The sequence below is a fragment of the Xiphias gladius genome, chromosome 4, assembly GCF_016859285.1.
Source record: "Xiphias gladius isolate SHS-SW01 ecotype Sanya breed wild chromosome 4, ASM1685928v1, whole genome shotgun sequence".
In the NCBI taxonomy this organism is placed as follows: Eukaryota; Metazoa; Chordata; class Actinopteri; order Istiophoriformes; family Xiphiidae; genus Xiphias; species Xiphias gladius.
In genome coordinates, this window is record NC_053403.1 from 3,170,882 (window position 1) to 3,182,743 (window position 11,862).

Below are 11,862 nucleotides of genomic sequence, written 5' to 3' on the forward strand. Positions count from 1 at the left end.
AACGATGAGCATATGAGATAAAGTCACTCCCTTTGTGAAAAAGAGCCGTTTTTCGTTTTCGGACACGTACTGTGCGACAACGCATACTGTGGCAACAAGCCTCTATTTCAGTATCCGAGGAATGCCACACTGGTCACACTGTAGCAGCAACAAGGAAATACCAAAGCGAGTGCGCTAAGGTCACAGTTTAAGCCCACTTCGGAGCACTCCGCCGCGCGCGCTACACCGGGGGCGGCGGTACGGTCGCCGGGAGGTGCAGGTGAACTTCCACGAACCGAGCCGCCGAGGCGCGGACGGGGCCGGCATGTCGCCGCACATGACCCGCGGACGCCGATAGTCGACCTTCCGGGACGCCAGCACTCAAACCATCGCACCTCTCCGAGCTTCCACTTTCACAGCTTCATATCCACCAGCACCAGCACCACCACCACCACCACCCCCTCCCTCTCTCCCGTCCTCCCTCTATCTCTCTCTCCCCGGCCTTGCAGCCACCCTGGCCGTGCAGGCTACTGCAAATTCCTCAGGATATTACGCAACCCGGGTAATCTGCATGTAATGCAATGCGTGCCCGGGGTATTCCCCCTGCATAGCCTTGCCCTTATAAGCTAAACAAAAGATCAAGTGCCATGAAAACAGCCCGTAATGTCCGTCATGGCGCAGAAAACCCCGATGTCACTGCGATATGTGCGAGAATATGTCCGGTAAGGTTTCGCTTTTCCCTCCCTGCTCTTACCTTCTGTCTGCGCTCCGGCTGCGCGTCTCCGTCCTCTGCGCGAAAATGACAACAAGCAAGCCCGGTGACAGGAGATCCGATTCCGGGCGGGCTTGTCAGCTCGCTGGCTGTCCGTTAGAAAGCAGCCCGGAGACTGTTGTTAGAAATCCACAAGGGTCGAGGAGCAGCGGTGGGAACGTCGCGGCGAGGCGGCCGACGGGGGAAAAGTTACGCGTAAAAATGGAAGGAATCCTTTCCGACCGGATTTCTGCTGCCGGAGCTCCACTACTGCAGTCAGACAGACAGTAAATGTGTGCGTCTGACTGTGTTGTGAGTGTGTGTACGTGTGCGTGTGTGAGGGTGAAATCAGGAGACACATACACACGCACGCACACACACTCATAAGCACACGGGGGTTATTCCAAGCGCCACTTCCCAGAATAGCAGCATAGAGGAGAGGGAGAGAGAGAGTGAGAGAGACGGAGCGGTAGAGTGCGAGAGAAAGAGAGAGAGAGCGCGAGAGAGAGAGAGAGGGCGTGTGTGTGTGTGTGTGTGTGTGTGTGTGTGTGTGTGTGTGCTTGTGTGACGTCGTCGGATCCCCCAGCGCGCAACCAGGGCAGAGGGAGGGGAGGGGAGGGGAGGAGGAGCAGTGGCCGCGGAGGAGGCTCTGTCTGCAGGCAAAGAGAGAGCAGGATTCCCCGGTCACCTCTGGAGCGACCTGTCTGTCTGACTGTCTGAATGACTGAACGTCTTCCTGCCTTGTTTTTGCCTGTCTGTCTGCGTATTCAGCTACGGGTTAGGACTGGAATTGGTTGAATGAATGTGTTGCTTGTGGTTCAAAACGGACATTGTATCATATCGATACTGTAAATGTGTTTTCATATAAATAAATATTGCTAATACAAATGCAAGTCCTAATACTACTATTGATAATTGCCTTTAGCATCACCATCATTGCCATTATTATTGTTATTGTTGTGTATAAGGTAAAATAGTGTCTGCACCTAACTAATCATTACAATGCTAAAATCTAGAAAACGATTAGCCTCTCAGACCCCTGAAAATCAATGATCACTAGAACTCATGCAATCAATGTGGATTTAAAGTTTTCAAGGATTTATTACCGTCTTTGACTGACAGATTCCTTTGAAGGTAGGGAGCGTGGCTTGGTTAATCTGCTGTGGGGCCCCAGGGCAATAGAAAGGGGGCCCCCATTAACCCATCCTCCTTCGGCTCTTCGCACTGGGTACAGCTACCTGCAGTTTACTGAGGAATATGGGAAACATAAGCACAAAATTTCGTATTCAACGCGCGGAAACGTTTCGATGCAGGGACCTTCCTGAAAGCAGGACCCGCCGTAAGACCTTTGCCGTGCCAGCTGATACTATGGTTTAACAGTGCATGTGCCGTAAACAATTTTTTAAAATGAATTTCACACAAACCAGACGACAGGTTCCAGACCCCTGAGTTGCCTCCTCCATCTCAGATTAGTTCAGCAGCTCGGCTAGGTCCCCTTGTGCTCATTAACAACTGTTTCGCCTGGTTAGAGAAACAGCTGAGCAGTCGGAACCCAGCGGCGAAGAACGGAGACGTCGCAGAGCTAGCTAGCTACCTAGGTACATTCGTCAAGGCCAGTGACAGAAAAATGGCAAAAGCCAAGCTCCGGTGAGGAGACCTGATATCTTCAAAAGGTTGGGTTGCATAATCGAGGGTGTGTTGCAACCTGGATTGTTTTCATGACGAGGAGAGTGTCCAATCCATCACTACATAAATACATGTTCATATTCATGCAACTTCTAATGGCACCAGAGGACCGAGAAATTTCGGCATGGGCCTGCATCCCACTGGTGGGCAAGTGGGCGGTAAAAGCCAAATAAGAGCAGTACGTTTCCATACCATTTATTTTTTCCTGTAGGTGGATTGCATCCTTTTCCAGCAACACCTACGACAATGGGAAGACGACTCGCCTGCCTCCGGCCAGATTTTGAGGTGCGTCCTCAGTATTCAAACAACACACCCACTCCAGCTCTGAGTCCTTTCATCTGTAAAACACACTTAGGAACACAGAGTGCCTCGTTCAGGCAGCCCTCCTGCTAATAAATTAAATCAGGCTTGATAAAGTCCCTTTTTCCTTTGGACAGAATTTTTGCGAGAGGTGGCAGGTTTAATAATCGACTGGACACGGAGCATCCTGTACCTGGGGCCATGGCAGGTTTGATGCCTCTGACGTAACCTCCCAGCGCGATAATAAACCAGTCAGACTTTTGCACAGCCTTCAGATGTGAGCCTTCCTCAAATAGCTCCCATTGTACCTGGGAACAGATGATGACGCATAATGGTCTGATAATTGTCTCGATGGCATCTGTCTATTGAGAGGGCTTAGTTATCCGAAGTGTGAAAACGAATAAGGAGGAGGAAAAGATACCGCTCGGCAGGGGCAGAGCCATCGACGGAGCAATTAGAAATACAGTGACCTTTTGTTGCTGAGTTTTCACTGATGTCACAGCTCTTCAAAATCATCTAGTTTTACCTCAAAGGGTTTTATTTGTTTGTGACATTAGTCCTTTACCTGAAAGCTCACAGTGCAGCGAGGCAGGAAGGACTCACAGCAAACACCCTGGGTCAGACTTTTAACCACCTTCCCCCCCGAGCTGATGGAGCCACCGGAGGGAAACATCCAGCACGCGCCGTCTGCCAGGAGCGGCGTGAATTTGCAGGGTGCAAATCCCACCTTTCCGCTAACAGCCTTTATATACCTGTCAATCTGGCTTTCTGCCTGTAATTCCAGCTCTTTAAAAACACCTCAGCTCCGCACACATGATCGGCGGTCTGTGCGGTACTCAGCGCAGGGTCCGGAACGGAGTCAGCGTCCGGAGCTCAGCTGAAGGTCAACATGTCATCAGGTGCTTTATGCAATTTATAACCAAGAACTGTTAAATACCAATATGGGCAAAACAAAAACTTCTGTGTCAGTAGCTAACGGCGGGTGACATGTCCATCCCAGACAGCGTGGAAGCTGCAGTTGCTGGGAGCAGAAGCTAGTTTGGTTACTAGGCGAGTTCCCCCGAAAGTACATCCCTAGTGCCGTTAGCAACGATGGCTAATGCTCGTGTCTGATTTCTGTGTTTACCTTAGGTCAAGCGCAGACACAAGAGTTGAGATGATTTATGTAGAAATAGTAAGTAAAAAAAAAAAAACAATTCAGCAAAGTTTATCTGGGAAGTTCTAGTTAGCTTTTGCTGTTTGCCCTGATATACTTTGCTGCGCTGGAGTCCGCGATTCCTGAATCTCTATGCGAAGGTGACGAGTGCAAAGTTAGCATGACCCATAGTCAGAATAGAAACCGTTGTGAGGGTAAGATTTAGGTCAAGATGTAACTTAATGAAATGTATTATGTTACTAAAAGTCTACTTCCAATAACCTGTACAGCTACGTGGTTCTTATCCACACTTGTTGACATTTTTCCGCTGGTGTTTTTCACGGATGTCGGGAGGTGGAGATAAGATCTTGTATGGATTTATTATGAGAACTGGATACCGGACTCCAAGATGGAGCCTGTTCATTGGAATGAAAATTGCTCCGTTTAGGCCTCAAGCCAAAAACTTTTTCCCACTACCTGGTCTGCTTCCAAGTTGTGCAGCCCAGTGCACATGTGCATCAGTGTTTCTTTCTCCTTTCCCTTCCATTTACATTTGGACGACGACGTGCAAATAAAAACTGTTTAAAAACTGACGGCGCCATGCCCAGCTCTCTTAATACATCCATGAGATCATGTCCCCGTTCTTAATCCTGCCTACAAAGCTCTGATTGGCTCGACTGTGTCTCTAACTGCCGGATGAAGCCATCAGCGAGCACCCACTCAGCGGTCCGGAACAAGGCTAGCAATCGTCCAAAGCTCAGTGCAGTTCAGTTATAGTGTGAACTTTGAGGAGCAGCGGCAAGGTGTAAATTCTGAGCGACGCACAACAACGGCTCAAGCCGAGAAGATCTAAGTTATTTTCCACCATGAAACCGTTCATGATCAAAAAATATCTTGATGACTAAAAGGGTTAATGAAGATAGATGCTTGTGGTTTCAGATTAAGGTCATTGGTTACTAATGTGACAATGTACAGATAGACAGAGAGAAGAAAATGGTCAGATCTCAAATCTCCAACAGCACAACATCTCAATGAAAGTCCTCTCTCTTGGCCCATAGACTTGCTTATACTTGGTGTGTGTGTGTGTCTGTGTGTGTGTGTGTGTGTGTGTGTGTGTATGTGTACGTGTGTTTTTCCTGGCCGGCGCGATAAATGGATTAAGGTCTAAGAGGCTCATCGGGATGTGATCTCATCACCGGTGACCCCGAAGTCCCCATGGCGACGCCGTGGCAACACGGCACCATGGCGACAGGGAGCTGCTGCAGCCTCTGATGCAGCAATTTGCATCTGCTTTTCATACGAAGCCCAGCAGGAAGGTGTATGGTAGTCCGCAGCTCTGGAGACTGCACATTGACTCGCTTTGTAGCTATATACTGTGTAGATACCGTATGCAAGTAATTAAATGTCTACAGGCTCCCATTCAACAAAGCTGTAGACCCTTGAACGTCATTAGTCAACCTCTGACAAATGATTTTAGTTTCACAAACAGAAATGTTATACCAGCAAATGTCTTCAGAAGGCTCGTAACTTTAATAACTTGCTTTGCTTCCAAGCCAGCTGTCATTTTGATGAAGTAGGTGTGAGAGTTTTTCACATATGCTGTTTTACTTTCATGAATTTCTTCTTGTTAAATGTTGTTTCAGTATGTTATTAATGTTAAAGCGTCTCTTCGGGTAGCTAAGATAAAAATAAGTACAGTAGGAATCCATCACCCATAATATAAAATCCATCCATCCATAATATTGTTTGATTGTCTTTCCAACGAGACATTTTCACAGTCACTTTAGTTTAGACACAGGCTCCGGACCAGGGGCTTCCTGACACCCCGGGATCCTGGACCCAGGCCCGTTCAGTAATCCGTGCACGCTTACTGAGTATATGGATACTCAGCAGGGAAGTAGATTTTGCTGAGTATTTTGTTGAGAAATGTCCGTAGTGTATATTACTTTTCTGCCACGAAAGAGATTTAGCGTCCAAATCTGTTACTGGCTGAATTCGCGCCAACTACAGTTCTCTGACAACAGCCATGTTTAAAGCCGACATGGGTGAGCTTAGTGCTGAGCAGGTAGCGTGGTGTGTTTTTCGGGGCTTGTTTGATGAAAACAGCCGCCTGCTGCTGCTGGAAACAGGGTTGTTGAGGTCGACCGAGCAAAAACGGTCAACGAGCCATAAAACCAAAACGAGGAGCTGAAAGAGGCTAAAAAGCTCAGTGGCCGATAACTCTCTGGGTGTTTTTCACTTTGAGCAAACCCCCTTTCACATGACACATAGTTACACTCACCAGACTGGGTATTGGGTAAAGTAAAAAGTGTGGCCACAATCCCAGGATGTGAGTCATGGGCTGTGCTCTAATGTACTGGAGTCCAGGACTGGAACCCTAAATCCTCTCTATTCATGGGTTGCATTCACTGTACAGTTTAAAGAATAACAACCATCAACAAGAAACCTGCTGAGTAGCTACGGGAAGTTATGAATAATCCATTCTGTCAGAGAGGTGAACACACGTACAGCGCATGCACGCACACGGACACGTATGTACACAGGAACAGCCGGGCGCTGGCCTCAGGCTCTTGTCCCGGAGTCAAACTGTAACGCTCCGGAAGACAAAGCACTTCTGTGACAGCTGACTGATTACTAATGCTTATTCATACACACTCACACTCGCAGAAACACATTCACACACACGAGGGCTCACACACACACACACACACACACACACACACACAGACCGCTCCCCTTTGCTACCACTCCTAGTTTCCCACAGATTGACAAGTGAGCCAGTTGTGTGCGCCTGACACACTTTTTCTTTTTTACACGCACAAACACACATTTACATTGTGTATCTTTCCATCTTGTGGTCTTTCATTCTCTTGCCACAGTCACATTAATCCGTTTCTTTCCCCCTTCCATTGCGCACACACACACGCACACACACACACGCACGCACACACACACACGCACACACAGACATATTGACATCAGTGTGTTGAGGTGCGGCCCAATTATTTTGTAAAAGCTCCAGGGTGAAGGTCAAACTACCTGAGAGATAACAGTTTCAAGAGTACATCTTCAGAGGGTGTGTGTGAGAGTGAAGAGGAGATAGACAGATAGAAGGAGAGAGAGAGAGAGAGGGAGGGAGGGAGGGAGAGTGGGAAAGAGAGCGAGTGTAACACACAGGTACAAGCAACCACCTTGTCATTATATGGGGCTAAACAGTGCCCCACACTGGTCAGCATTAGTACTGACACTAACATTCTGTTTCCATTCTGACCCTTTTTTCTCTTTACTGTTGCTTCAGTTTTACTCCTCGCTATCTAATGTATTACTTTTTTTTTTTTTTTTTAACCATACTGCAACTACTTTTACAGTAACAATCTTATTTTAGATCATTGCTATACAAATACAGATTATCATGATTATTGCTGTGGAGTTTTAAACGTTTCCCCCGGTTTGTGGTGTAAACAAAAGTATTTTCTCACATCTGTAAAGTTTTTGAAGATAACTGAGATTTAATAAATACAAACACAATGGCTGCAAATGGAATGTGAGCCCTGTATGACTAACAGTGAGTTCTGTGGCTGATCCAGACTAACGGGTACACTAGACTAACGGAAGTTTTGAACAGCATAAATAAAATTTAATTTGTTTATTACCATATTGGGGCGAAGGCGGATGTTTCAAAGGCTAGAGGGGAAATACATTATTTGATGCTTTTACTTCCTTGACCTGATCAGACCTCCTGGCGTGAGCTCTTTTCAACGGTACCATAAATACTTCATCTCTTTTTCTTCTTGTTATGTATTTATACTGTACCTGCACAGAAACAATGGTTTAGAAATGGTGCTTTAATCGAGAGAGCTGAGGTGGGGACGGTATCATTGCAATTATTATAGTGTGTAACCTGTATAATTACTTGACACCTCTACTTACTTTCTCTTTCTGTCTCTGCACCGGTCAGCACAGTTTCCACCGTCGAACATTTTGGAGAATGAAGGAGGGAGACGAGGAGGAGGAGGAGGAAGAGGGAAAGAGGAAACGTGTTGCTGCCAACTTTTCAGAGACCCCACAGAGCTGGCAGTGTGTGTGTGTGTGTGTGTGTGTGTGTGTGTGTGTGTGCGTGCGTCCCTCTGTGAAGTGGGAAAATTGACATCCTGGTATAGAGAGTTTTATTTCCACAATGGGAAACTTTTTACACATGCCCTCACAAAAAGACACACAAACACACACACACACACACACGCACACACGCACGCACACACGCAAGTGTGCGCAGCTATCCTTGTTAGGACGTTGCATTGATTTCAATTCATTGTGGACAGCCTGACCGTAATCCTAGCCTTAACCAGGACCTCAGACCCCATTAGGACCGGGCTTCGGTCCCCATGAGGCCTACAGGTCCTGACAAGGTCGGTGTTTATACCGGGGAAAGGTCCCAGAGACAGACACAGACGTGCTCAGGCTTTCTCCAGGATCGTCTGGGATCTACGAGATCGGGCGCTCTCAAAATATTCTGTCCCATCAGTCTGCGGCTTTTTCCACAAAACCCTTCCAAAGCCCAAACAAGGTGCATTAAGATCTTTCTCTCTCAACAACCAGGGTACTAGTTTTGATCCCTTGTGCAGGAAAATTTCGAGTTATATGAATATTTTGTGTCTAGAAACACAAACACACATTTCAGTTACTTGATTAGAGTAAGGATTTAAAAACGAGTACCGGAACACTGAAGCTAAACGAGGTGACTCTCGGAGAGCTTACCTTAGCTTACCTTGACTTGCTGTTACAGCCCAAAAGATCATTCCCGTCACTTGCATTTCAAGATCAATTGATTAATGGACTCTGTGAAGGCGGTCTAAGGAGTCCAACACAAGCTTTATCGTCGGCTTTACGACAAGATCGATTGACGGCGGGGATCCCACCTCTGGATCATCACCAAAACCTAAACAGAGTTTCCTTGGCCCGACTGCTGCTGACAGACACGCTGACATAAACATAATGTCTTTGACAGAGACTTAAAACAGTGACGTTGCTTGAGTAATCTTATTGAGGCTGAACGGGTCACAAACTGGAGCAATGGGGGGGGGGGGTCAAACACAAGACACCTTTCAGTTGCATTAGGGGAATTGTATGATGCAGAGTTTTTGGAGCCTGACAGGTGATTTTATTATTTTGTCCACCTTAAAATGATATCAATAAGGGTAGAATAAATAACAGAACAGTATAACAGAATTCAAACAGCCCCCCTAACTGCAGCCTCCAAAATGATCATATTCATAGTTCATAGTTTAATCAACACCTCGAAAACAGTTTTAAACATTCTGACCTTCGTGGAGGTAGGATTCATGCAGGGCTTTAAGTGACGTGCACCTAATAGACAGACAATGACTTTAGGGTCTAAAATCAGGATCACTTGATGGCTTTTGGTAAAATCTGCCTCTCTTGCCAATGACAGTAAATGAGGTTCGGAAATGTCAAACCATCCCTCGGGAGGCTTTGTTAATATTCTTGAGCTTGTAGACAGTAACTGGCAAGTGGAACGGAAATTCCTCATGGAAAAAGCTGTCACGGCGGACAGAGGCCCTAGCCAGGCACGGAGAGAGGACCAGGACAAACAGGTTGGCCACGTCCGCCATGTCAGCACCAATGCTGTGTAGCTTGGTTTTGGCATTCAGTTCCACACTAAACCTTTCAAACTTTCAAGGGCTTGGACAACATCCATCTGCCCAGCAAGGATATAGGCAAACATCCTGTTTAACTTCCTGCAACTTTCTCTGGCTGTGTTGGTAATCTGTGTTTTTGTATAGGCTGCCAGTATGGCCAGTTCCACAACTCGAGCGTTTTCGTTGGCATACATTTTGTTTCCATTGTTAGATGACTGCACAAGTATGAAACAGTGATCAAAAGGTCTCGACGCTAATGGCCCATCAGGTAAAGTTCTTCCTGGTCAGCAGGTAGCATTTATGACCTTCGGTCAAACGACTATGTTGCACGACGTCGTGCAGTTGTGTGGAGGCAGAAGAACAAAGTCAGGGAGGAAGCATTTAGAGTCGTGACTGGAGACTTGTCTTTAGTAGAAAAAAAACACAACTTTGTCCTTTGTTCAAGACGTTTCACTGAAGACAACGACCTCCCCGGTTCACGCCAACAACAACTGTCCTCTCCGAGGCACAGAGACAGAAGTGGGGTACATTTTGATGGTTGGACGTACATACGTGCTAGAAGAGCGATTTCGACACAGCTCATCAAAACAGTCATTATATTGTTTCTTTCAACCATGAAGACAATCTCTCCCTAATCTCTGCTGAGCGGCTCAGGTTGCCAAGACTAACAAACAGGCACGAGGACGCGATTTGTCATCGATTAGTCTGGAAAGAAAAACAGGAAATTAGAGAGGGAGAACTGGAGGTGCCATCGTGGAGATGGGGTGTTCAGCCATCTTTGTCAAACCAGGGGTCAGGCTGTGGCGTAATCTGTTTCACAGAGAGGATGTTCATGTGATGTAATTCATTTTTAACGGTTACACCTCGTGCACGGACCAAACAAAATAGGCCCTTTTAGCTTTTTAGTACTTTGAAATACCACAGTGTTGTTCCTGAGCACTCTCGACGCTTGTAAGGCAGCTATTCAAACTTGAACCTTTGACTCTTCTGCATAAATCAGGGCGCCTGCGTCCCCACGTCCTTGAAGTTCACCGTGAGACGGCCGCAGTGTGCGTGGGCACAGCCAACGGCCAACATGCGTGCATGAGGCACTGTAACACCATCACGTGAACATTGCACGGCAGGTTTTGACTAAAACCAACATTGTCTAAAGCAAAAATGTAGTCACTGTTGGGTGAAGATCAAAATAGGTGACATGTGATGCATGGAGTCATGCGTTTGTAGAGCGGGGGGGGGGGGAACACTGAGCTGCAGCCGTGCACATCTCCCGTCCAATTTACTTACCTAACCTGCTGTGTAAAGCAATCTGTGACAAAATGTATCAAGATAATTATCATTTATAATAATGAATTTCATTTTCCGGTCCGAGACTGCGTTAGTCTCTGCAAAAGGCGAATAAAAACCTCAGACCTCTATTAGAATAAGTGTTGAAACGACAGGAAATAAATGAGAAGCAGCCCGATGCCTTCACTGTTTAGTTTATGTGTCGACGATCTGAGTTGCAGATGACGAGGTGAGTTGGCAGTCGGCGGTCACGTTGAGCAAATCCCCATTAATCAGCTTTTTTTATTTATGCAGATGGCATATTAATTATCCGTCCCTCAGCAGAGGCACTTCAGCAGCCTCTTTCCATTTGTGAAGATTTGGTCATTTAAACGATATCATTTGCAGCGAAACTAAAAACCCATTGCGTGTATTTTCCATCTCCCGGATTTTCCCTCCTACTGGACCACAGCCTCCTATCGGACTGTTAAGGCGAACGGTGATTTGCAACATGTCGATTCCACTAACTACCTTGATCATCTATGTGACGACAGCTCAGTCGGGAATGCCAGACCGCTTCCCCGCTGCATTAGGGCTAACGGGCTTCTGGGCCACAGCCTTTTCAGAGCCCTACTGCTCCCTGATTTTTTTTGTTTTTGTTTTTGGTCTGCATCTCTGGTGCCTGTGCACAAAAGCTTCGCCGTTGACCTTGCCTGGCCGATGTGGTGCTGGTGGGATTGCTGGTGACCATCTACTCACACGCTTTTGGTGCCTTAATGAGAAAGTCCTCTTAGAAAAATCCGTACGGCGTCAAACCGCGCGTGGCGACATTCAGCCCGTACTGGGCCTCCTACATACGTTAGCACGCGGCATGTTCCCACGGTTTCCTTCGTCTCGTATGTACCTATGTGCCGGTTGTATCGGTCTGCTGTCACGTTTACGGTCTGAAATTGTGTCATCCTGATTGTCGATGCTGTAAATGTACTAACCGCTCCGATCCGCGCGCGGCAATCTTCCCCGCGTCCGTCCGTCCTGGAAGTGGGACCCCTCCCCCTCCTCTGCTGCTCTTCCTGACGTTTCTTCCATTTGAT

At 47.0% G+C, this 11,862-nt stretch overlaps 1 protein-coding gene across 3 annotated transcripts in view; it reads right to left on the reverse strand.

Moving 5' to 3' along the window:
* hivep2a (HIVEP zinc finger 2a) overlaps window positions 1-850 on the reverse strand; it is a 111,598-nt gene extending 110,748 nt beyond the window's left edge. For all 3 annotated transcript variants that reach the window (XM_040125571.1, XM_040125573.1, XM_040125572.1), the window contains exon 1: window positions 734-850. The gene's annotated coding sequence lies outside the window, so the exon portion shown is untranslated. The remainder of the gene's footprint in view (window positions 1-733) is intronic.
* Window positions 851-11,862: the final 11,012 nt, after the last annotated feature.